The sequence below is a fragment of the Podarcis tiliguerta genome, assembly GCF_965153285.1.
Source record: "Podarcis tiliguerta genome assembly, chromosome: 2".
In the NCBI taxonomy this organism is placed as follows: Eukaryota; Metazoa; Chordata; class Lepidosauria; order Squamata; family Lacertidae; genus Podarcis; species Podarcis tiliguerta.
Window position 1 is genome coordinate 109,163,790 of NC_139535.1, and position 23,074 is coordinate 109,186,863.

Below are 23,074 nucleotides of genomic sequence, written 5' to 3' on the forward strand. Positions count from 1 at the left end.
AATGGTTGTTTTGTGTAATGAAATTAGTTTATTTTATTAATGGGTGGTTAAAAAAAAACATATTAGGAGATAATTTGCAAGCCCCACTCCCCTGAGATTTCAACCGCCTAAGGCAGGGGTCTGCAACCTTTAAGACAAAAAGAGCCACTTGGACCCGTTTCCGAAGAAAAAAAACCTGGGAGCCGCAAAACTCGTCATTATAAAAATAACTTTTTTGTCACTTTTTAAAAATTATTTCTTTGTTTGACCCCTCAGAATTACTCCTCCTCATAGAAATAACGTTAAATTCACAAGTTACCTTTTTTTTGGTGTGTGTTCTTCACTCCACTTCAAAACAGTAACCAGCGTACCTGCCCCCTTTCAATGCAGTGACCAGCGTACATGCCCCATACAATGTAGCGGGCGGGCGGGCGGGAAGGTGACGTCAGGACGGTGCGTGACTAACGCACGCACCGCCCCCATGCGGCGTCACAGCCAGTACAGCGCCCGCCACAGTGGGGAGTGTCGGGGCGCACAATGCGCCTCCTCCCCTCGCTAGTATCCGCCCCGGAGCCGCGGCAAAGGTGTAAAAGAGCCACATGCAGCTCTGGAGCCGCGGGTTGCCGACCCCTGGCCTAGGATAAGGTTACCAGATTTTTTTCAATGAATCCAGGGAAACTTTTCAACTTCGATTAATTTTCTATGGGGACTGATTTGTAAATCTGGGGACTGTCCCCGGGAAACGGGGAGGTCTGGTAACCTTAGCCTAGGGGCCTCCACAGGGTTTAATCCAACACTGATGGACTGGACGCCCTCCATCGCAAGGGAGTAACGATCACAACTTTAAATGAAAAAAATACATTAAATACATTAAACTGCCACAATATCAGCAGCAAAGCCGACAACATAGTAAAGTGCTGAGCTGGCAGAATGAGTGGTACTCCTGTTTTAATTCCCCACCAGGTTAAAAATGCTCTGCAGATAGAAAAGCAACTAAGCAAAAGGGCTGAGACAGAACTTTCTCTCCCTGCAGTTTTTCTGGGCTTTTTTTTTTTTTATGTTTGCAAGGAAGATAGAGTAGCCCTGCTTTCTTCCCTTTCAAGGGCTGCCTAACTAGTCCAGTTAAAAGATCAACAGCATTCAAAGAGAGAACAGGGAGATCTTGAGGTTGCCCATCAATGGTGCCTGAGCGACTGACAGAGGTTGTTTGCTCGCCGCCTTTCTCACTAGAGCAAGATGCACTGTATCTTGGAGCGGGTGGAGTAGCTATAAAGAAACGAGTGCTTCTGTTGTTGTAAACAAAAATTGCCCTTTTCCCTTATGGGGTATCAAAGAGCCCATATAGAGTCCTTACACAGGTTCCCTATTGGTAGGAGAAAATAACAGAGGCCAACCAGAGAATATTGAGAAGCAAAGCAGCTAGTAAGCTTGATCTTTATTGATCTGTTGCAACAGGGTGCTCCCCTCACTCACAGGAGAGAGGAGGGACCCAGGAAAAAGGCATGCAAGGCCTTATAAAGACTTTTGAAATTTCCACCCTGTAGATCAAGACCACCCCCAGAAACATCATACATACATCACAAAAGTGGTGTAACCTAAGACCACCCCTCAGATACATCACACCTACATCACAGAAAAGGCGGTCTAAAACAGAATTTTTTTTCTCCTGTTGTTGTTTATCTCCTGTCTGGCAGGTTACTTGATTGGATTGCCTGGGGAGCCTGGCCATTCTTTTGTACTTAGTTCCTGGGCCAGGTCACAGGCTCACACCCTATTCATATCTTAAATGTGTCCTTAAGACAGGATTTGTGAAGGAAAAGACAATGGGGAGGCTTTTCCATTTTGACCTTGCAGAGAAAAGATTTGGTCAGTTTAGGAATCAAAATGGTTCCAGATTGGCCTTCCTGTGCTGATCTATGTATGTGCTTGGTTGGTACGCTTAGGAACATTACCATATATCTAGGACCTCAAAATTCCTATCACACTGTGTGCATGCTAGTCAGTTACCCTGGCAAAATGTGAAGCTTTCCCTAAGCTGTGCAAATCAAATCATTTCCTCTTGGCACGGGGGTTTCGCATTAAACGCCACTTTCCCTCTTCCTGCCTCTTGACTTGCCCTGGCTCTGCTCCTACTGTATTTGGGTCCTGGGCCTGTTGTTGCAGGGGGGTGGGGCGGGGTGGGGCAAGCAAGCCTCTCACTAGCTGCTGCACACCTGCCCAGGTGCACACCTGACACACAGTGTTTCCTGAGTCTACAGCCTTTTGTCCTGCCCCGTGTGGCCAGGCACACCTAGGCGCATTTTGGCAAACTATTTGCATGGGGAGCCAGGACCGCCCGCATAAAGGGACATTGCATCCTTGGGGGGGGGGGGCGGACAGACCCCTATTTGTTCCAAAAAAATTTAGAGGTCCACCCGACACACAAAAGCACTGTTTCTCACATTGGTGCATGCTTGCCTGCTTCCTTTGCACCCAGCTGAGCTAGTGTCATAACTTCCTATAGAGGGTAGAAGTGCACAAAAAGCATAAAAAGGTAAAGGTACCCCTGACCATTAGGTCCAGTCGTGCATGCACCTAAACTCAGGGAAGGCATGTGTTTTTCCACCTCAGGCGACAAAATACCTTCAGCCGGCCATAGGGACTCTTTATCAGACATTATATATGCCTTCTCATACCAACCAATTCCGCCCAGCCCAAGACATTTTGCTGCCTGAGGTGCAGGGCAAGATAACCCTAGTCCATGTGCAAAAGGCAAGCAGCTGTGTTGTACTTCAACGCCGTCAAAGGGGCAGCGTCCTCCGCTACATCCGAGAGATGCTGGCTAGATTAGGCTTGTCTGTGTAACATGCTCAGGTGTCTTCCCATTTCTGCTCACCCTGCAGCATCTGCTGCCTGAGGCAGCTGCCTCACTCTACCTAACGGTAGGGCCGGCCCTGACTGTGGCAATCCCCTGAGCCTCTCTAGCCCTTCTGCAGTGCCGCCGCATTTATTTACGAATGCCATGCGATCAAAGGCTTGACACCCTTCTCATCCGAAGCTGCCTTCGCCAGCTGAGGCACGCTCGCGCTGTAACACATCGGATCGAGAGCCAGCCGGCTAAGAGGAGTGCCGATGTCAGGAAGAGAGCGAAGCCTGCAATTATAAGCCACATGCTGACAGGCAGAGACTCCCGCACGTGCGTGTCCCTCTCCGGCGTGTTAATCCCAACGCTTTGCAACTTTCCTTTCGCAAGATAGCATTCCCTTGGCAGCTTTCCACCCTTTCTTCTGACAATGGGCTGCTTCTGTGAGCCTGTCAGCGAGAGCCAGGCCCCTTCCCATGAGGTACTGGGCTTCGGGGGGGTGCGGAGGCGGGCAAAACCCTGCATCCCAAGAATCTCAGCTTTCACGTTCAAGGAAGCACATTTCCCTGCTCTTCAAGCCTCCAAGATGGGCCTGACAGTGATGGTGTGGGGCGAGGAGGAAGAGGAGGGAGCGTGCATGGCGAGATCTCAGCAGCGAAGAAGTGCTCAGCTAACTTTGCAGCAAGAAGGCTATTTCAGTATACACTCAAACCTCGGTTGTCCAACGTAATACAGTCATACCTCAGGTTACAGATGCTTCAGGTTGCGGGTTTTTGGGGGTACGGACCCGCCGAAACCCAAAAGTACAGGATTGGGTTACTTCCGGGTTTTGGCAGCCACGCATGTGCCGAAGCACTAAATTGCGCTTTGCGCATGCGCAGAAGTGCCGAATCACAACCCACGCATGCGCAGACACGCCGCTGAGGGTTGCGAACGCTGAGGGTTGCGAATGCACGGATCACATTCGCCACCCGAGCGTCCACTGTATGTTCTGGAAGACCGTTCGACTTCCAAAACATTCGACAGCCGAGGCGTAGCTTCCGATTGGTTGCCACAGCTTCTTGCCCTCAAGTCGTGTCGGACATTCGGGTTCCAAAAAACATTCAAAAACTGGAGCATTTATTTCCGGGCTTTCGGTGTCCGGGAGCCGAAGCGTACAATAATGGAGGCGTTCGGGAACCGAGGTTAGGCTGCACCCTCCAATATTTACCCAATGAAAATAGGAACGTCCTATGCCATAATAATAATTAGTGCTGTTTTTGTAGCACTAGAAGGGACCCAGAGGGTCATCTAGTCCAACCCCCTGCAATGCAAGAATATACAGCTGTCCCATATAGGAATCGAACCTGCAACCTTGACGTTATCAGCACCACACGCTAACCAGCAGAGCTATTTCCCCTCCGTCCTTTTAAAGATGCATATATCTAAATTCCATTGTGTGTTCAGCAACAGTGACTATTCCTCCCACGGGCCTCCAACCTGGGAGAGGTGTTCCCTCTCTAGACGGTTCTTTGGTCTCCAGATGTGCGAGAGGCCTTGTCCTCTCTCTGTGCTCACGAGAGAGAAAGTTAAAGTGACTGGGTTCAGGGCTGCCTCTCTCCGCACCCCCCTGCGTATCTCTTGCCAACAGCAGCACAGGGGAGGGGTTCTGACTCTTGATATATCCAGGAACTGCATTTCTGTGGTTCTAACCAAAATTGCTGGAACCAAGTGGCGGAGCCCAATGGCGCTGCCTTGCCCACGGCCCAGCCTTTGGTGGTTACAGCCCCAGTACCAGGCATTCTCCCTCCCTCCCTGCCACCCCCCCCAGGCTCCTTTTCAAATAACGGGAAAGGGTCCCCCAGTTTGCAACAGCGAATCCTCCTCTGTGTGCTTTCTGCCCTGCCTCTCGTTGCAGAGAAGGAGCTCAGGGGCACATGACTGCAAACAGCTTCTCCAGCTGTGCAGGTATATTCTGTGAGTTAAGGGTGGCTACTAAGCTGTCGAATGACAACTCCCATCGAATGACAACTCCCCCCAGCTATTGGCCATGCTGGCGGGGCCTGATGGGAGTTGGAGGTTCATAGGTTAACAGCCTAAAATCGAGTGGTTGTGAGTGATGCGCCTCTGTGGGGGATTGGCTGGTATGCACATGCTCCTTCTTTGTTTATGCGCTTAGCTAGACCAAGAAAGCTAAGAGTTGCTTCCTTTGGGCACTGCAAAGCTATCAAGAGCTTAAGAACTGCCTTGCATACATGTTCTACCGCATGTGGTGGACGTGCAAGATAACAAAAGCATTCTGGGAAATGATATACAATGAGTTGAAAACAATGTTTAAAATAACGTTTGTGCAAAAACCAGATGCCCTTTTAGGTGCAGAGATACCAAAGGAGCAGAAGCAATTACAGTGGTACCTCTGGTTGCGAACAGGATCCATTCCGGAGGTGCGTTTGCAACATGAAAAGCCCACAACCTGAAGCGCCGCATCTGCACAGGTGCGCGGCATGATTTGGTGCTTGTGCACATGCGCGAAGCACGATTTAGCGCTTCTGCGCATGCGCAAGCGGCAAAACCCGGAAGTAACCCTTTCCGGTAGTTCTGGGATGCCACGGGACGCAACCTGAAAAAACGTATCATGAAGCAAACGTAACATGAGGTATGACTGTATTTATGTATGCGCCGACAGCAGCGTGGATACTACTGGCCCAGAGATGAAAAGAAGATCGTCCCGACCAGAGACGAATGGCTGATGAAGGTGATGGACTACGGGAAATGATGAAAATGACCGGGAAAATCAGAAACCAGGAAGAGAGGAACTTTAAGAAGGAACAGGGAAAATTTACAATGTACTTAAAAGAACACTGTAAACAACTAAAGACTTTGGTAGGATTTGAGTAACGCTTGTAATGAACTGAAAACTAAGGAAAAATTGATGATTTAAGAAAAATAGAGAAAATATGTGAAGCAGTTGAAAAAGATTGGAAATGGTAACTGTGGAAGGGTGGAGGGAATCCTAAATGATGAAGTTAAAATTTGAATTTAAATGTGCAATGTGAAACTCAATTAAAAAAGGTTGCTGTTGTTTGGGTTTTTTGGGGGGGGGAAACTGCTTTGCACAGACTAAGTCACTCCACTAGTCTCTGTTGCCCAGTATTGCCTTCTGACCATAGCTGTCAACTTACAGATTTGAAAATAAGGGACCAGCAGCCTCGAAAATAAGGGATCAGCAGCCAAAATAAGGGATTTTCCAAGCACAGGTATGCTCGACTTCTGAGCCCCTCCGAGCCAAAGGCAGAAAGCCCAGCCAGCAGCCAAACGAAGCCTCAAGTGGTGGTTCCCACAGCGCAGCAACCCGGCAAAGGGGATGCAGCAAGAAAAACCACCGTTACCTCTCCGCTGGGAAGCGCTGAGCAAAGGCGAGTCCCCAGGCAACGTGGCTGATTTGATCGGCACAAGGCATGCAAGCTCCACCCCCCCAGTCATTCTTAGACTCCTTATTGGGTGAGCAACGTAGCCAAGCAACACAGTTGGAGCCTCCCTCCTCCCTGGCCGGCAAGGAGGGATGGAGAGGAGCTGCTTCCTTTGAAACCCGGGAAATTTAAGAGACACCATCAATAAGGGACAGCAGCGGGACAGAGCGCTGGGATAAGGGACTTTCCCACCAAATAAGGGACGGTTGACAGCTATGCTTCTGGCACTGACTGACAGCAGCAGTCCCAGTCCTACCTAGAGATAGAATCATAGAATGATAAAGCTGGAAAGGACCCCAAGGGTCATCTAGTCCAAACGCCTGCAATGCAGGAACAAACACCAGGGACCTTTTCTTCTCTTCAAGTGCATGCATTGGTCGCAGGCCTGCAAGCCAAAGTCAGGACACTTCCAAACATCCTCTTTATTGAGCATTCATCCATCTGACCATTGGTCCACCTGTGAGCTCTACTCTGACTGACAGCAGCCCTCTGGGATTTCAGGTAGGGCAAGTACCGGTACCCAGCCACCAGGGATGGAACCTGGGGCCTTCTGCTCTGCCTCTGAGCTACCATCACATTCTGATTTGTTTGCAAGGAAGTCAGCTGATGTCCCATCGAAGCAAGCGCAACACCACCATTTCCGGCGCACTCTTCTGCCGCTTTCCTTTATCGCAAAAAGTCCAGTCTTTGGGGGAAGTGGGTTTGTTGCGCAAGATCACCACCATAATAATAATAATTTATTATTTATAACCCGCCCATCTGGGTGAGTTTCCCCAGCCACTCTGGGCGGCTCCCAATCAATGTGTTAAAAACAGTACAGCGTTACATATTAAAAACTTCCCTGAACAGGGCTGCCTTAAGATGTCTTCTGAATGTCAGGTAATTGTTTATCTCTTTGACATCTGGTGGGAGGGCATTCCACAGGGCAGGCGCCACTACCTAGAAGGCCCTCTGCCTGGTTCCCTGTAACCTCACTTCTCACAATGAGGGAACTGCCAGAAGGCCTTCGGCGCTGGATCTCAGTGTCTGGGCTGAATGAGGGGGGTGGAGACGCTCCTTCAGGTATACAGGACCGAGGCCGTTTAGGGCTTTAAAGGTCAGCACCAACACTTCGAATCATGCTCGGAAACGTACTGGGAGCCCCAGGCCCGGTCAACTCTACTTGCGCAGCCTGCATTTGCCAGTACGTCACTTAATCCCACCCGAAAGTAGGAACAGTCTGGAAGCACTCTCAGTTGAAGCTTTCCTGCATGGGGGAGCTGGGTGTATATTAGATATCCACGTGACAATCAGTATGAAAGGACTTTCTGTGTGAAAAGCAAAGAACAGTAAGCGAGATGTTAAGCCCTCACACATGAAAACACTTCTCTAAGCTGAATCTGGACTTGATGGACTGTTGTAAACATTTTAACAAATCCTTATGGAGTCAGGAGTAAGCATGGACCAATGGTACCAAATAGTATGGGAAACATACTACTAGAGCCCTACTAGAAAACAAACAGCCCTACCAGAAAAATTAACTAATAAACTGAAACTGACACGGGGACAAACAGAAGAAGACGCCTTCACCCCGGTATGGCTCCCCTTTATCACATACACAGCCCAACAGGACAATGACAATAATCCACCAACAGCATACAAATCAATATGGCTAACCTGATCCAAAACACCCACCCACCTCACTCACACACGAAAACAAAGATCACCACAGCCAATCACAAGCAAACAAGCAAACACAAGTGAACAACACAAGCAACGCTGACACCAAACTCTACATACATTAAACATAATAGAAACTCCACCACCCAACCCCAACCCCATCCATCTTCCCTCTCTCCACCCCCCCTTTCTTTTTTCTTTTTTTCCTTCTCCCCCTAATGCCTCAACAAATGAAACGGATTTGTAAAAATGTTACATGGGGGGAAAAATACGAGGCATTACACTTACTTCTGTAAAACAAGAAAATCCTTAATAAAATATTTAAACAAAAAACAAATCCTTATGGAGGGCTACAGGACCTGAGCTACATGATCAGCAAAATCTCATGATGTATTTATTGACTGCCTGTCCTGCGACACCTGCAGTCAGAAGCAGACTTCTGTTTTGGTTCAACTACACTTTGTTGCTTTTCTTTGGAATTGCTTTACTTGTTTATTATATTTGTATATAAACTACAGTGGTACCTCGAGTTAAGAACTTAATTTGTTCCGGAGGTCCATTCTTAACCTAAAACTGTTCTTAACCTGAGGTACCACTTTAGCTAATGGGGCCTCCCGCTGCCGCCGCACCGCCGCACCTGCGCGATTTCTGTTCTCATCCTGAAGCAAAGTTTTTTACCCGAGGTACTATTTCTGGGTTAGCGGAGTCTGTAACCTGAAGCGTCTGTAACCCAAGGTACCACTGTATATTTATTCCTTTATTTGTTGGGCTGGACTGAGAAGGATGGGCAGGAAATAATAATAATAAATAGCAATAGCAATAAGGAGTCTAGCAACAATTACATCCAGGGAGTTTGCTGATGACGTAACTCAGCCTGAAACCTTCTTTCCTGTGCAGTCTGCAGCATAGCTACTCCTGACTCCATCCTGGAAGTAGCAGTAGCAAAACATGTTGTTGTTGTTGTTGTTGTTGTTACAATGAAACAGTCAGTTTCAATCAGCTACTCTTCAACACACTGCAGTTACCTTTTATAACTAAAACCTGATGGTGGGCGAATTCCTCTTGGCTTACCTGCAATTGGCTCACCATTTACCATCTATCTTGGTTATAAATCAGAAAAAGCAATTCCACTTTCTGAGAGTACTCGCCCGGCTTGTAACACTGGAACTCTCATACCCATGGTGAACTCTCATATCCTGCCACCTAGGATAATGGGTGCTTCACACGACCACCGATTATAGAGAGCTACCTAGACCACAAACAGACCATCTTACAGCATGGTCATTTCAAGAAGGGTTTGTCCCTCACAGCCATACAGCCAGCCCTTCAGCCAGCCTGCCCAACATGGATCCCATACCTTCCTTGTTCTTCTTCCCAGCAACCCTTCCTCAAAACTCTCTTTTCCTGTCACGTCACACTCAGTTACCTTGGCAACCTTCCAAACTGAGTCTCTGTTCCCACTTCAGGACAAGGGGGGAAGGACAGTTCTCTTGCACTGCCAATGGCCCCCAGTGGCCCTTAATGGCCCTAGCTTGCCCAAGTCATTTTACATAGGCTAGCCCAGGAATTCCTCTGCAGATTCTTTCCTTCCTTCATATCCCCAAAACTCAAAATCCTAACATTTACAGTCATACCTCAGGTTGAAGTAGCTTCGGGATGAGTATTTTTGGGTTGCGCTCCACGGCGACCCGGAAGTAACGGAGCGTGTTACTTCCGGGTTTCGCTGCTCATGCATGCACAGATGGTCAAAATGACGTCACATGCATGTGCAGAAGCGGAGAATCATAACCCACGCAAACACGAGTTGCGTTCGCTTCTGCATGCAAACGGGGCTCCGAAATGGATTCCGTTTGTATCCAGAGGTAAGGTAAAGGTAAAGGTACCCCTGCCCGTACGGGCCAGTCTTGCCAAACTCTAGGGTTGTGTGCTCATCTCACTCTATAGGCCGGGAGCCAGCGCTGTCCGCAGACACTTCCGGGTCACATGGCCAGCGTGACAAGCTGCATCTGGCGAGCCAGTGCAGCACACGGAACGCCGTTTACCTTCCCGCTGGTAAGCGGTCCCTATTTATCTACTTGCACCCGAAGGTGCTTTTGAACTGCTAGGTTGGCAGGCGCTGGGACCGAACGACGGGAGCGCACCCCGCCGCGGGGATTCGAACCGCCGACCATGCGATCAGCAAGTTTTTACCCACAGCGCCACCCGCATCCCACTGTATTAATTTCTGTGGTTTAGGGCAGGGGTCAGCAACCTTTTTCAGCCATGGGCCAGTCCACCGTCCCTCAGACCATGTGGTGGGCCTGACTATATTTTGGGGGGGAAATATGAATGAATTCCTATGCCCCGCAAATAACCCAGAGATGCATGTTAAATAAAAGGACACCTTCTACTCATGTAAAAACACTCTGATTCCTGGACTGTCTACAGGCCAGATTGAGAAGGCGACTGGGCCGCATCCAGCCCCCGGGCCTTAGGTTGCCTACCACTGGTTTAGGGGGTCGTCCCCACTTCAACCTATAACAATATGCAAAATGGCAAGCCAGCAGAATAAATTGCTGACCGGAGATCTTCTGGGAGGTAGCCGATAAGACCCAAACGTGGTAAAGGAACAGATTGGCTTTGTAGGGCTGCTTTACCACCCAAAGAGGGAGAGCAGGGAGTTCTGCCACCAGGCGCTGCCCACCCCACGCTTGGTCTGGGTCCTGCAACCATACTCTGCTCCCTTCCCCTGAGTTCCCTTGCACTGACGCCAAGGGGAATAGCTTTTTTTCCAGAGCCACAATCCCTGGGCAAATGGGGAAGACCAGCAGCCCAGGCCACAAGCCATGGGGAGTGCATGAGTCGGGGAGAGCCGCCAAGCAGGCCACGCTCTGCGCCCCTTTGCCTCTGTAACAATTTCCGATTGGGCTGCCTGAATCAATCCAAAGGGAGAAGCCACTTCCTGGAACATTTTCTACATCCGAAACCACAGGAGAGGGCCTCCGTCGCCAGCGGGGAGGGGAGGGTGATCAAAGCCAGATGGTGGGCTGGGCAGGGAGACGACAGGGAGGGGGACATGCTTGTACGACAACACACACACACACACACACACAAAGGCAGGCACTAATATTCGACACGCATAGGAAATCGCTAATGCAAAGGCAGCCAGCGGGAGAAATCTCTGCAGAGAGCGCTCTAATCAGAGGTGCATGGCTTGTGATATATACAGAATGCATGCATGCTGCAACCAGTGGGTTGGGTAAGAGGCATATCTGGCAAGGGCTGTCAGTCTTTGTATTGTAGCCCCGCCCCTCCTCCTCTAGCCACACCCATTGATCACAACTCAGTCCCATCTGTGGGCACACCACTTTTTTATTTTATTTATTTATTTATTTATTTATTTATTTATTTATTTATTTATATTTGCTGAGTTTCCCCAGCCACTCTGGGTGGCTCCCAGTCGAGTGTTAAAAACAATACAGCATTAAATATTAAAAACTTCCCTAAACAGGGCTGCCTTCAGATGTCTCTTAAAGAGAAGATAGCTGCTTATTTCCTTCACATCTGAAGGAATGTTCCACAGGGCGGGTGCCACTACCGAGAAGGCCCTCTACCTGGTTCCCTGTAGCTTTGCTTCTCGCAATGAGGGAACCGCCAGAAGGCCCTTGGCGCTGGACCTCAGTGTCCGGGCTGAACGATGGGGGTGGAGACGCTCCTTCAGGTCTACTGGGCCGAGGCCGTTTAGGGCTTTCAAGGTCAGCACCAACACTTTGAATTGTGCTCGGAAATGTACTGGGAGCCAGTGTAGGTCTTTCAAGACCGGTGTTATGTGGTCCCAGCATAAAGAATGAAAGAAGCATGGGATCCTCCTTTTACATAGAGGAAAAGTACTTCTGAGCATGTGCAGAGTGGCTTTCCCTTGACCACTGAGCTACTATAGGCAATCCCCACACCCTTAAGAGGCCGCGTGAAGACCGGTATTTTTGCAGGAGGGATACATGCACATACTGGAAATGTAGGTTTGTGCAGTTGAAGTGGGTTAAAGGGGTCTGCCACCTCAGTACAACAAACCCACTTAAAAAATAAAAATTGACTTTTTTGAGGTTAGGAAAGTGACGGGGAAACACACTGAAAAGTGTAGGATGAATGGATGAACAGTAGGAAGATTGGAATATATCCTTCAAGTAAGCAAATCAGGATGAAAGCTCTATAAACATAATAACATAGGGCATTTCCTTACACAGTCGGGCCATTGAGTCCATCTAGGTCCGTACTGTTTTCAATGACTAATAGCAGCTCTTTAGGATTTCAGGCAGAAATCTTTCTTAGCCCTACCTGGAGATGCCAGGAATTGAAACGGGAGCCTGGTGCTCTATCCCTGAGCTATAGCTCTCCCCTAAATAGTTCACCTTAGAGGAGCCCAGTGTTATGGGGCAGGGCTGTCCTCCCCGCAGGGCAGATGGCAGCAGAGCCCATCACAGTCTTGCTCTATAAAGCCATTATAGCTGCTGCCTCCTCTAAAACTCATATCCCCTGTTATGTACTGAGTTTAATAGGATCCAAAAGGCAGCAGTCTGATTGGTCCTAGAACAAAAGGATTCAGAATGCAGCAGTCTGATTGGTCCACAGGAGCCACCCAATCCAGCTCCACGTGGAAGTGAATCCGCAACCTGGTTGGCCTACAGGAGAATTCCGGAACCAGCCAATCACGTGGGGCCCATTGTGTAAATAATGTATATAAAGCAGACATTCTGGGGGAACTTCCATTCCTCACTACTATGAGCTGAATAAAGAGCATGAAATCCACTTTCGACTCCGAGTATATTTCATCCCCTATGATTCCTGGATTTTAAATTGTAGAATATATCAGTTATGTGACACCCCCGAGCCAAGGAGAGAAGTAAGTATACAACCTTTAGAAGACATCTGAAGGCAGCCCTGTCTAGGGAAGCTTTTTTAGTGTTTAATGTTGTATTATCTTTTTATATATGTTGGAAGCCACACAGAGTGGCTGGGGTATAAAGAATAAAATTATTATGATAACTATTGAATAGGACGTCCCTATTTCCATTGGAGAAATGTTGGAGGGTACGCAATGGATCTAGATTGTGTATGGACTACACACACAAAACAAGAAGTTTCCATTGATTCTAGAATAAAATATCTGGTGTCTACGCAGCCTTACTGTCGGTGGGCAACTTCGTGGCTAATGCTCTCAGTTTCTATCATTCCTCATCTTTAAAACAGACTTGGACTGGATAGCCCTCAAACAGAGGGTGTGTTCAAACAGAGGAGTGTCCATCAACACAGAGGACTGTCCTACACAAAGTGGGGCACCTGGCCACCCTGTTCATAAAAATCAGCAAATAAAGCTAGCTACCCCATTTGCTCTGCATCCCACTGTTTCTCGGGATGGTCTCTAGTTTCTTTAAAAAGTGCAGAGCTTCAGCAAGGTCCTGACACGAGAAATTCTCTGCTCAGCATCCTGATTTCCACCACGACAAGCTTCACATATTCCACTGCTGAGGACAACTCAGAGATGGCTAAGGGCCACTTCATTTCTCCCCTAAATCTGCCCCGCGGCCTAATCTTTCTGGCCTCGGCTTGGAATTCCTTCCAATTGCTGAGCAGTGACATAACCCCCAAGCCTGTGGGATTAATCCTATTAGATCATCTTTACATCCTAGAGAAACCTCAGTCTGTTTTCTCTGGTCACCATCTGAGGCCAAGAGAAGCTTGAGATGTTAACTTCTTGCTGTCAGGAACTGAGCTTGCTGAGGAACAGACAGGATTTAGCCCATGCTAAACTGCAAGGCGAGGCATAAATATTAGCCCAGCAAACTTCCTTGCTCCGATATTCTCTGACCCACATAAGAGGATTCCAGGTCAACTTTCTGATTGCTTGAAACAATGTGTGGCTTTTACCAATGGCGTCTTCCTTGCCTCAAAGTTGCTGAATGGCTATAGATGTCACCAGGCAATCAACTTTCTTTCCCGGCTGTGAAAAGCTTCGTCCTGTGCATTTTTATTCCCACCCCCCAGATCAAGCTGCTGTTAAAAGCAGAAGCACAGGCTGGGCCTGTTTTTGTATAGTCAGTTGGCAACCCTAAAAGCAATCCAGTGTTTGCTGTATGGCAAATGCATTGCCCTGAAGTTGGCCTTCATGAGGCCTCGTCAATCAGTTATTGAACTGAGAGGCGCACAGAATATCCACTGTTGACTGTCCATCTCCCCACTCTGCCACTGCTGCCTCCCTCATGGCAAAATTTAGACTGGAAGCTCCTAGGAGCAGGGGAATGTGTATCTTTTTTAGTTCACGTTGCTCTGTAAAGCATGTTGATGGTGGTATAGAACTTAGTACTATAGAGAAGAGAGTCTCTTCCTAGGAGTTTATCTCAGTGAAGACCTTACTTGGAAAATAAATGCAACCCAGGTGGTTAAGAAAGCCCAACAGAGAAGACACAAGATTTACCCACCCGGGAAGAATGGCAGATGAAGCTGATGGACTACATGGAAATGGTGGAAATGACTGGCAGAATCCGAGACCAGGGAGAAGAGTCGATGGAAGAAGATTGGAAAAAATTTAAAGTATATTTATAGAAATATTGCAAAATTAATGAATGTTAGAAGAATGCTGGAATGAAGTTATATGGTTTTAGCAGAAAGGTTATAAAGAATTAAGCAAAAACTGATTGTTAACGGGCTAAAGTGGAAAATTTAAAGTTAGATTAGGTTAAGACAAACTAGAACAAAAAATTGAGAAAGAGGGAAAGGATTTGCTGAATTAGCTAATTTGAACTAGAATACAAAAAAGGGAGGTGTGAGGAAGTCGAGGAAACAAGTAAATGAAAGATAAAGATATGGAATTTGGATGTGTTTTTAAATGTTTTTGTTTTTTCTTGTTGTTTTGATGTACTGGTTTTCTTTCTATCTTTGATGTATTGTTTGTTAAAAAAAATTTTATTGCTTTTTCTTTTTTTTCTCTCATACTTTCTTTCTGTAACTATAAAACTTTTAATAAATATTATTTAAAAAAAAAAAGCCCAACAGAGACTCCATCTCCTCAGAGTCTTGCAGAAGAACAATGTCAATCAGCATCTGATGATCTCCTTCTACCGGTCAACAATAGAAAGTGTCCTTTCATACTGCATCACGGTGTGGTATGCTGGTTTGACATCATCTGATAGGAAGTGCCTACAGAGGGTGGTGAATACAGCACAAGATATTATGGGCTGTCTCATGAATCCACTGGATGAAATAGCGGAAGAACGTTGCCTCAGGAGAGTGAGGAAAGTTCTCAGGGATGTTTCACACCCTGGCCGGCACTTTCTTCATCTCCTGCCCTCAGGCAGAAGATATAGAAGCATGATTAGTCGCGCCAACAGGGTAAAGAACAGCTTCTATCCATGGGCTGTTAGGCTGCTGAATGAAAAGATAACAACAGGGCAACTGACTTTCGGGTTTGGTGTGTGTGTGTCAGTAAACGAGGAGAATTAAGACTAAGAGAGCTGAGTGGGGGGTGCTCGTGTAATCTCACTGTATACAAGTTGTACAGGTGACAATAAAGTATTTCAATTGCTAGTAGTAGGGTGGTTGTTATCTAAAGCTAGTTTCCACAACATGCCACCACCTTCTGGCAAAGCAGAATCTGGGATACTGCTATGTAAAAAGAAGCAGACTTGACTCTGATAGCATACCATACATTTAAAGCACACACCTCAAATCCTGGGAACTGTAGTTTACCCCTTTGAGAGAAGCCTTAAGCTGTCTACACATGATATACCTTTAAAGAAGCCCATTCTTTCCTGCAAAGAATTCTGGACACTGTAGTTCCCCCCTGACAGAGTTCCAATTCCCAGCAGCCTTTAACAAACTACAGCACCCAGAATTCTTTGCAGGAAAGAATGGGTTTTGAGTGGGCTTTAAAGATACAGTGTGCATACAGCCTAAATATGGGGTGTGTGTACAGCCACTCATATTGACTGGTATTGGTTTGTTGTGTGGGGGGGGGGGTAAATAGATCACTGCACTGCAGTAAGGGCAAAATGTGCTTCCACCCCTGACATTGTTGAGCTATCTGCAAATGGGTTGGGGGGGCTTCCTAGGCACTGCAACAACCCTCCAGGAATCACTGTAATACCCGGGACTTTCTCCCCTGCAAGCTCCACTTATCAAAATGATGAGCAGTTTAATTATAACATTCTAACGCCTGCTTCTTGGGAAAAAAGCAATGACAAACCTGGACAGCATCTTTAAAAGCAGAGACATCACCTTGCCAACAAAGGTCCGTATAGTTAAAGGTATGGTTTTCCCAGTAGTGATGTACGGAAGTGAGAGCTGGACCATAAAGAAGGCTGATCGCAGAAGAATTGATGCTTTTGAATTCTGGTGCTGGAGGAGACTCTTGAGAGTCCCATGGACTGCAAGAAGATCAAACCTCTCCATTCTTAAGGAAATCAGCCCTGAGTGCTCACTGGAAGGACAGATCCTGAAGCTGAGGCTCCAACACTTTGGCCGCCTCATGAGAAGAGAAGACTCCCTGGAAAAGACCCTAATGTTGGGAAAGATGGAGGGCACAAGGAGAAGGGGACGACAGAGGATGGGATGGTTGGACAGTGTTCTTGAAGCTACCAGCATGAGTTTGACCAAACTGCGGGAGGCAGTGGAAGACAGAGTGCTCTGGTCCATGGGGTCACGAAGAGTCGGACATGACTAAACGACGACAACAACAACGTCTGCAAAGTATTGCTGTTCTTATCTTGTATGCTCTAAAGTGAAAACAAGAGGATTTGTACACTAGGTGGCAGCAAAGGCTTACTTTTCAACCCATTCTCCAATTGCAAATATTGGCAGAATAAAGTTTGGGATAATTCTATCCTTTCTAGCCATTTATATATAGAACCTTTAATCCCGCAGATACTTAGCGGTCTTTGTCGCTTTTACCTTCTCTCTGAGGTGGATAACCATTATTCCCATTTCGCAGATGGGGAACCGAGGAGCTATGATTTACCCAAGAGCGCTTAACAGGCCCAGGGCAGAGGTGGGGTTTGAAGCCAGATCTCTATTTACCGGACCAAATACCGTATTTTTCGCTCAATAGGACGCACTTTTTCCCCTCCAAAAATGAAGGGGAAATGTGTGTGCGTCCTATGGAGCGAATGCAGGCTCCTTGGCTTCAGCGATAGCAACGTGAAGCCTCCGAAGCGCAGAGGGAGTGCTCCCTCTGCACTCTGGAGGCTTCGCATCGCTTTCGCTGAAGCCTGGAGAGCAAGAGGGGTTGGTGTGCACTGACCCCTCTCACTCTCCAGGCTTCAGGGATAGCCGCCTGAAGCCTTCGGAGTGCAGCACGAGTTCCCGCTGCGCTCCAGAGGTTTCAGGTTCCTTTTGCTGAAGCCGGGAGAACAAGACTCTCTTGGCTTCAGCAAAAGGAACCTGAAGCCTCTGGAGTGCAGCAGGAACTCCCGCTGCGCTCTGGAGGCTTCAGGCAGCTATCCCCAAGCCTTCGGAGCGCAGCAGGAGTTCCCGCTGCACTCCGAAGGCTTGGGGATAGCCGCCTGAAACCTGAAGCCTCCCGAGCGCAGCAGGAACTCCTGCTGCACTCTGGAGGCTTTGGGTTGCCTTCACTGAAGCCTGGAGAGCGAGAGGGGTCGGTGCACACCAATCCCTCTTGCTCTCCAGGCTTCGCTTCGATGGAGAGGCACTGCCCAGTTTTCCCTCTCTGCACAGCACCCCTTCAGCGAAGCGGGAGGAGAAATGGAAGGGGCTCCGTTTCTCCTGCCGCTTCGCTAAAGGGGTGCTGAGCAGAGAGGGAGAGATTTTTTTTCCCGTTTTCCCCCTCTAAAACAAGGTACGTCCTATGGTCCAGTGCGTCCTATAGAGCAAAAAATACGGTAGTTAAGCTGTGCAGCCTGATCCCATCCTTGCTAACTCAGCAGTAAGTCCCACTTTGCCCCACGGGCCCTATTCTCAGGTGCATCTAGGCTTGCAGCCGCCATGTGCCTGTTCCCAACGCCACTTCATATGTAGCCCCCAAAATAATGGAGGGATGCTTAGTTTAGGTCACAGGGGAATTTTGTCTTGTTGGTCCGGGTCGGAAAAGCTGTTTGGTTGGGTAACCAATATACATGACCGTCACAGGAAATGTCTCTTAAAATGTAGGCTGTGTTGAACTGCTGTAAAGCAGTGGGGATGATTTCAGAGAGGGAGGTGAAGGGGGCTCATAGGACCATCTCCAGGGGGTTGAGGCTCTTTAGGCCCCCTCAATATTTCCTTGAGGGGCCCCCACTATTCAGGCCGAACGTGGAGCCGGGCGTTCAGCGACATCAGGATGTCAAATGGAAGGTGTTATCTCTGCGCTGTGCGGCTGTGTTCTTCGTTCTCTACAACTACACAAAGGCTGACCTTCAGTCGATCCATTTTTGTTATGCGTCAGCCAGTCTGGGGCAAGTGTCTGCCTGCTGACCTCAGAGCCCAACCAGCAGAAAGACTTTGCACGCATTCAGAGCAGAAGGAGGGAAGTGTCAGAGCACCAGGCTGAGAGAACTGCGAGCAGCTGGAATTATGTGTGACTTCTCCGAAGATCAGACCGCTGAGCTCAAGGAGGCTTTCTTTGACAGAACTGAAGATGGCAAGATCCTGTACAGCCAGTTTGGTGATGTCATGAGAGCCCTGGGCCAGAATCCTACCAATGCTGAAGTCATGAAAGTTCTGGGGAACCCTAAGAGTGATGAAATGAATGTGAAGACCCTGAGCTTCGAGCAATTCCTGCTGTTACGTACTGAGTTGAATAGGATCCAAATTGCAGCAGTCTGACAGCTCCTAGAACAATAGGATCCAGAATGCAGCAGTCTGATTGGTCCGCAGGAACCACCCAATCCAACTCCAGGTGGAAGTGAATCCGCAACCTGATTGGCCTCCAGGAGAATCCCGGAATTAGCCAATCACGTGGGGCCCATTGTGTAAATAATGTATATAAAGCAGACATTCTAGGGGAACTTTCATTCCTCACTACTATGAGCTGAATAAAAAGCATTAAATCCATTCTCGACTCCGAGTATATTTCACCTGCCCATGATGCAAACCATTGCCAAGAACAAGGATCAAGGCTGCTTTGAGGATTATGTGGAGGGGCTGAGGGTCTTTGACCAGGAGGGCAACAGGACGGTCATGGGAGCGGAGATACTCCATGTGCTTGTCACCCTAGGGTAGAAGACGACCGAGGAAGAAGTAGAGACGCTTGCAGCCGGCCATGAAGACAGCAATGGCTGCATTCACTATGAAGAGTTGGTGCAGATGGTTCTGAGCAGCTGAAGATCACCTCTAGCTTCTCCCGATAACCTTTCCCAGTTTATCCTTAAAATGTTTGTGCTTTTTTATCTGTGTCTGAAGCTACTTTTGGTTCCCTCTTTCTCCAACCTCTTGGTTTAGTCCTTGAGGCGGGGGCTAAGGAAAGGAAGAAAAAATATTTCTCTAAAATAGGTTCTCCTGAAGGGCAGGGAAGCAAACTGCTGGCTTGTCTTGCATCACTTTACTTCCAGAAGTGTTCAGCTTATTTCCTCTTGGTTTCTTTAATAAACTGTTCCCAAAAATGTCTTACTAAAAACAAAAACAAATGCTGACCTTCTGTTTCAGACGCTCTCTGTTTCTTTCCCCCATCCATTTATTTTTCTTGACTCGAGTTCCACAATGGATTAAAAAAAAAAAGGAATTTCAGATACGTTCAATTGTTCAGAGCCAGTTTTAGACCTGACCAGTAGATGTCACCGAAACCATGGGATATGGCTAGAAAATAATATTTCCCCACCAGACCTTGCTTTTGTTTTTGTTTCAAATGCACTGCTGTTTCCTCTGCCCAACGCAGTGTGAGTCAAAGGTTATTTGCCTCCACCACTGAACAGCACCGCATTTAGGACGCATGTTGGCGCCTGGTTGCCAAATTTTACTGATCTGAAGGCAAGGCTGCCGTCAATGTGACGCATAACAAAATACAGTGGTACCTCGGGTTACAAACGCTTCGAGTTACAAACGCTTCAGGTTACAGACTCCGCTAACCTGGAAGTAGTACCTTGGGTTAAGAACTTTACCTCAGGATGAGAACAGAAATCATGCTCCGGCGGTGCTGCAGCAGCGGGAGGCCCCATTAGCTAAAGTGGTACCTCAGGTTAAGAACAGTTTCAAGTTAAGAATGGACCTCCAGAACGAATTAAGTTCTTAACCAGAGGTACCACTGTACAGTCTTCAGAAACCCATTAGACTACGTTCATTACTCTCTTTCTTCAAAATAGCAATGATTATGCTGCCCTTTGGTGGCAGGTGTTTTTTGATCGAGTATCAAATAAGGGACGCGGGTGGCGCTGTGGGTAAAAGCCTCAGCGCCTAGGGCTTGCCGATTGAAAGGTCGGCGGTTCGAATCCCCACGGCGGGGTGTGCTCCCGCTGTTCGGTCCCAGCGCCTGCCAACCTAGCAGTTCGAAAGCACCCCCGGGTGCAAGTAGATAAATAGGGACCGCTTACTAGCGGGAAGGTAAACGGCGTTTTCGTGTGCGGCTCTGGCTCGCCAGAGCAGCAATGTCATGCTGGCCACATGACCCGGAAGTGTCTCCGGACAGCGATGGCCCCCGGCCTCTTGAGTGAGATGGGCGCACAACCCTAGAGTCTGTCAAGACTGGCCCAAACGGGCAGGAGTACCTTTACCTATCAAATGGTTAAAAGCAAAACAGCCACAACAGTGTACAGTCATAACTCATGTTATGTCTGCTTCATGTTACGTTCTTTCAGGTTACGTCCCGTGGTGACCCGGAAGTAGCAGAAAGGGTTACTTCCAGGTTTCGCCCCTCGCACATGCACAGAAGTGGTGAATCGCAACCTGCGTGGGCGCAGATGCGCCACGGTGGGTTGTGCTCTTTTCATGTTGCGAACGGGCCTCCGGAACGGATCCCGTTTGCAACCAGAGGTACCACTGTACTGGACTTACACCAGAAGCTTTCCATATAGGAAGTTACATTTCAAGAGGCTGAAGCACCACTTTAGCTAATGGGGCCTCCCGCTGCTGCCGCGCCGCTGGAGCACAATTTCTGTTCTCATCCTGAAGCAAAGTTCTTAACCTCAGCAGAAGACCAGGCAGGCTCTTGCAGAGTATGTAGCCTGAAGCGTATGTAACCCGAGGTACCACTGTAGTCTTCTGTGACATTGTGGAATCTGGCAGAGCAAACCCTTTTAGAGACGGCCCCAGACATTAACAGCAGGGGGTGGGAACCTGTAGCCCTCTAGACATTGCTAGGCTACAAATTCAAGGTAGACTTGTAGAGTTGGAAGGGGGTCTTCAGGGTCCTACCCACTGCAATGCAGGAATCTCAGCTAGATCATACATGACAGATGGCCGTCCAGCCTTCCATGCCTGACCATTGGCCATGCTGGCCGGGGCGGATAGGAGTTGGAGTTTAACAACAGCTGGAAGGTCACAGATTCCACCTCTCTGTTTAACAGGAACAGGATGAAATGTGGCATGGTGGCTCAGGCAGATAATGACTTCCTGAGAGTGCTTCATGGATACTGAGTCCAGATTTGGACCCAGCTATTTCCAGTCGCTAGGGACACGGGTGGCGCTGTGGGTTAAACCACAGAGCCTAGGACTTGCTGATCAGAAGGTCGGCAGTTCGAATCCCCATGACGGGGTGAGCTCCCGTTGTTTGGTCCCTGCTCCTGCCAACTTAGCAGTTCGAAAGCACATCAAAGTGCAAGTAGATAAATAGGTACCGCTCTGGCGGGAAGGTAAACGGCGTTTCCGTGCGCTGCTCTGGTTCGTCAGAAGTGGCTTAGTCATGCTGGCCACATGACCTGGAAGCTGTCTGCGGACAAATGCGGGCTCCCATGGCCTATAGAGAGAGATGAGCACCGCAATCCCAGAGTCGGTCACGACTGGACCTAATGGTCAGGGGTCCCTTTACCTTTACTATTTCCAATCGCTATGCTACAGCGACTGGCCTCATGGTGTAGAACCTCCATGCTCAAGAGAAGAATACCAGGCACAAGAGACAAGTCACAACCAGTTGCCTTTATGTCCTGCTTGTAAGCTGTCCAGAAACCCTTGTCTGGTGGCCCACTGACAGAAAACAGGACTAGACTAAGTTTTATTCCGGCCGGGTGGACTCTTCTTAGATCTTTAGGAGAAATAAAGTGAATATGTTTGCCCTGATAAGAAAACTCTGCCCAGGAGGGCTTATCTGTGACAGCCATTTTGCACAACCAAGCTATTGTACGACAGCTGCCATTTTGTCACATGAGGAATATCGCTCCCCTGTTGACCTGCCTTTCCTATGGCTGGTTCGTTTCTCTCCTGAACTTGGTCAGCATTTTGGAAAGCGGGGGAAACAGAGGCAGGTGCTCAATTCTCTTCCCGCCAATGAATTTATGGGTTGCCCTGGCAATTTGGAGGATAGCAGCGCACTGCCCACTTTGTATGTGAGCCAGGGACTGGCCTGGAAGAAGCAAGGTGGCACATCCTCTTGTGCCAAATTCTTTTTCTGCACAATTTCCAGGAGACTTTCCTCCCTTCTTTCATAAACACTGGCTGTGCGCAGACAGCTCTGAAGGAGGATCCATCTGTGGCGCCACTCTGTGAGCCAAGTGCAAGCGGGCCTCCGCCCCAGCACTGACACATGAATGCAACCATCGATCTGGCAGGGCTGAGTAGCTCATTGATCCCCCTGCCAGCTTTGGGGAGGAGTGTCTGGGAGCTCCAGCAAGCAGCTTTCAAAGAGCTCTTCCAAAACTATTTGGTCGGAGGGGGGAGGATTTTCTGAGATGAAGTGGATAACACTAAAAAATGGATGACACTAGAGATCAAACAATGCAAATATATATGCGCACATGCCCTCCTCAAATTAACAGGGGGGGAAGAGTGGGAGGCACCCCTCCCTCTCAGCTTTGAAGGGAAACACCAGCCTCTAGCCAAATCTGTTCATAGCAGAAACACAATTCCTCATAGCGCACGATCCAGCCCATATTAAGCGCTTTTAAGCCCCACAGATTTCAGAGGAAACCTTTGGCATATAGTTATGTGTACCCCACATCTCCAAGCCCCAAGAAGTTGTCGCATTCATCCAGGTCCGGTTCCCTTTGGAAGGACTTCGCTCACGGGCATTTTGTAAAGTTTGAGTTTATTTACA

General features: G+C 48.3%; 1 protein-coding gene, 1 long non-coding RNA gene and 1 pseudogene across 3 annotated transcripts in view; all 3 read left to right on the forward strand.

The window, feature by feature from the left end:
• The window catches only part of LOC310671834, an 80,495-nt gene extending 70,445 nt beyond the window's left edge, over nt 1-10,050 (forward strand). Inside the window, exons 2-3 of the long non-coding RNA XR_014508241.1 lie at nt 2,490-2,512; nt 9,803-10,050. This is a non-coding gene — a long non-coding RNA (uncharacterized lncRNA). The remainder of the gene's footprint in view (nt 1-2,489; nt 2,513-9,802) is intronic.
• MYG1 (MYG1 exonuclease) overlaps nt 1-23,074 on the forward strand; it is a 225,535-nt gene that overhangs the window by 186,101 nt on the left and 16,360 nt on the right. The window lies entirely within an intron of this gene.
• Nucleotides 18,469-19,520, forward strand: LOC310670062 (myosin light polypeptide 6-like; annotated as a pseudogene). The gene is made up of 2 exons: nt 18,469-18,677; nt 18,963-19,520. The product of its transcript is annotated as a myosin light polypeptide 6-like (transcript).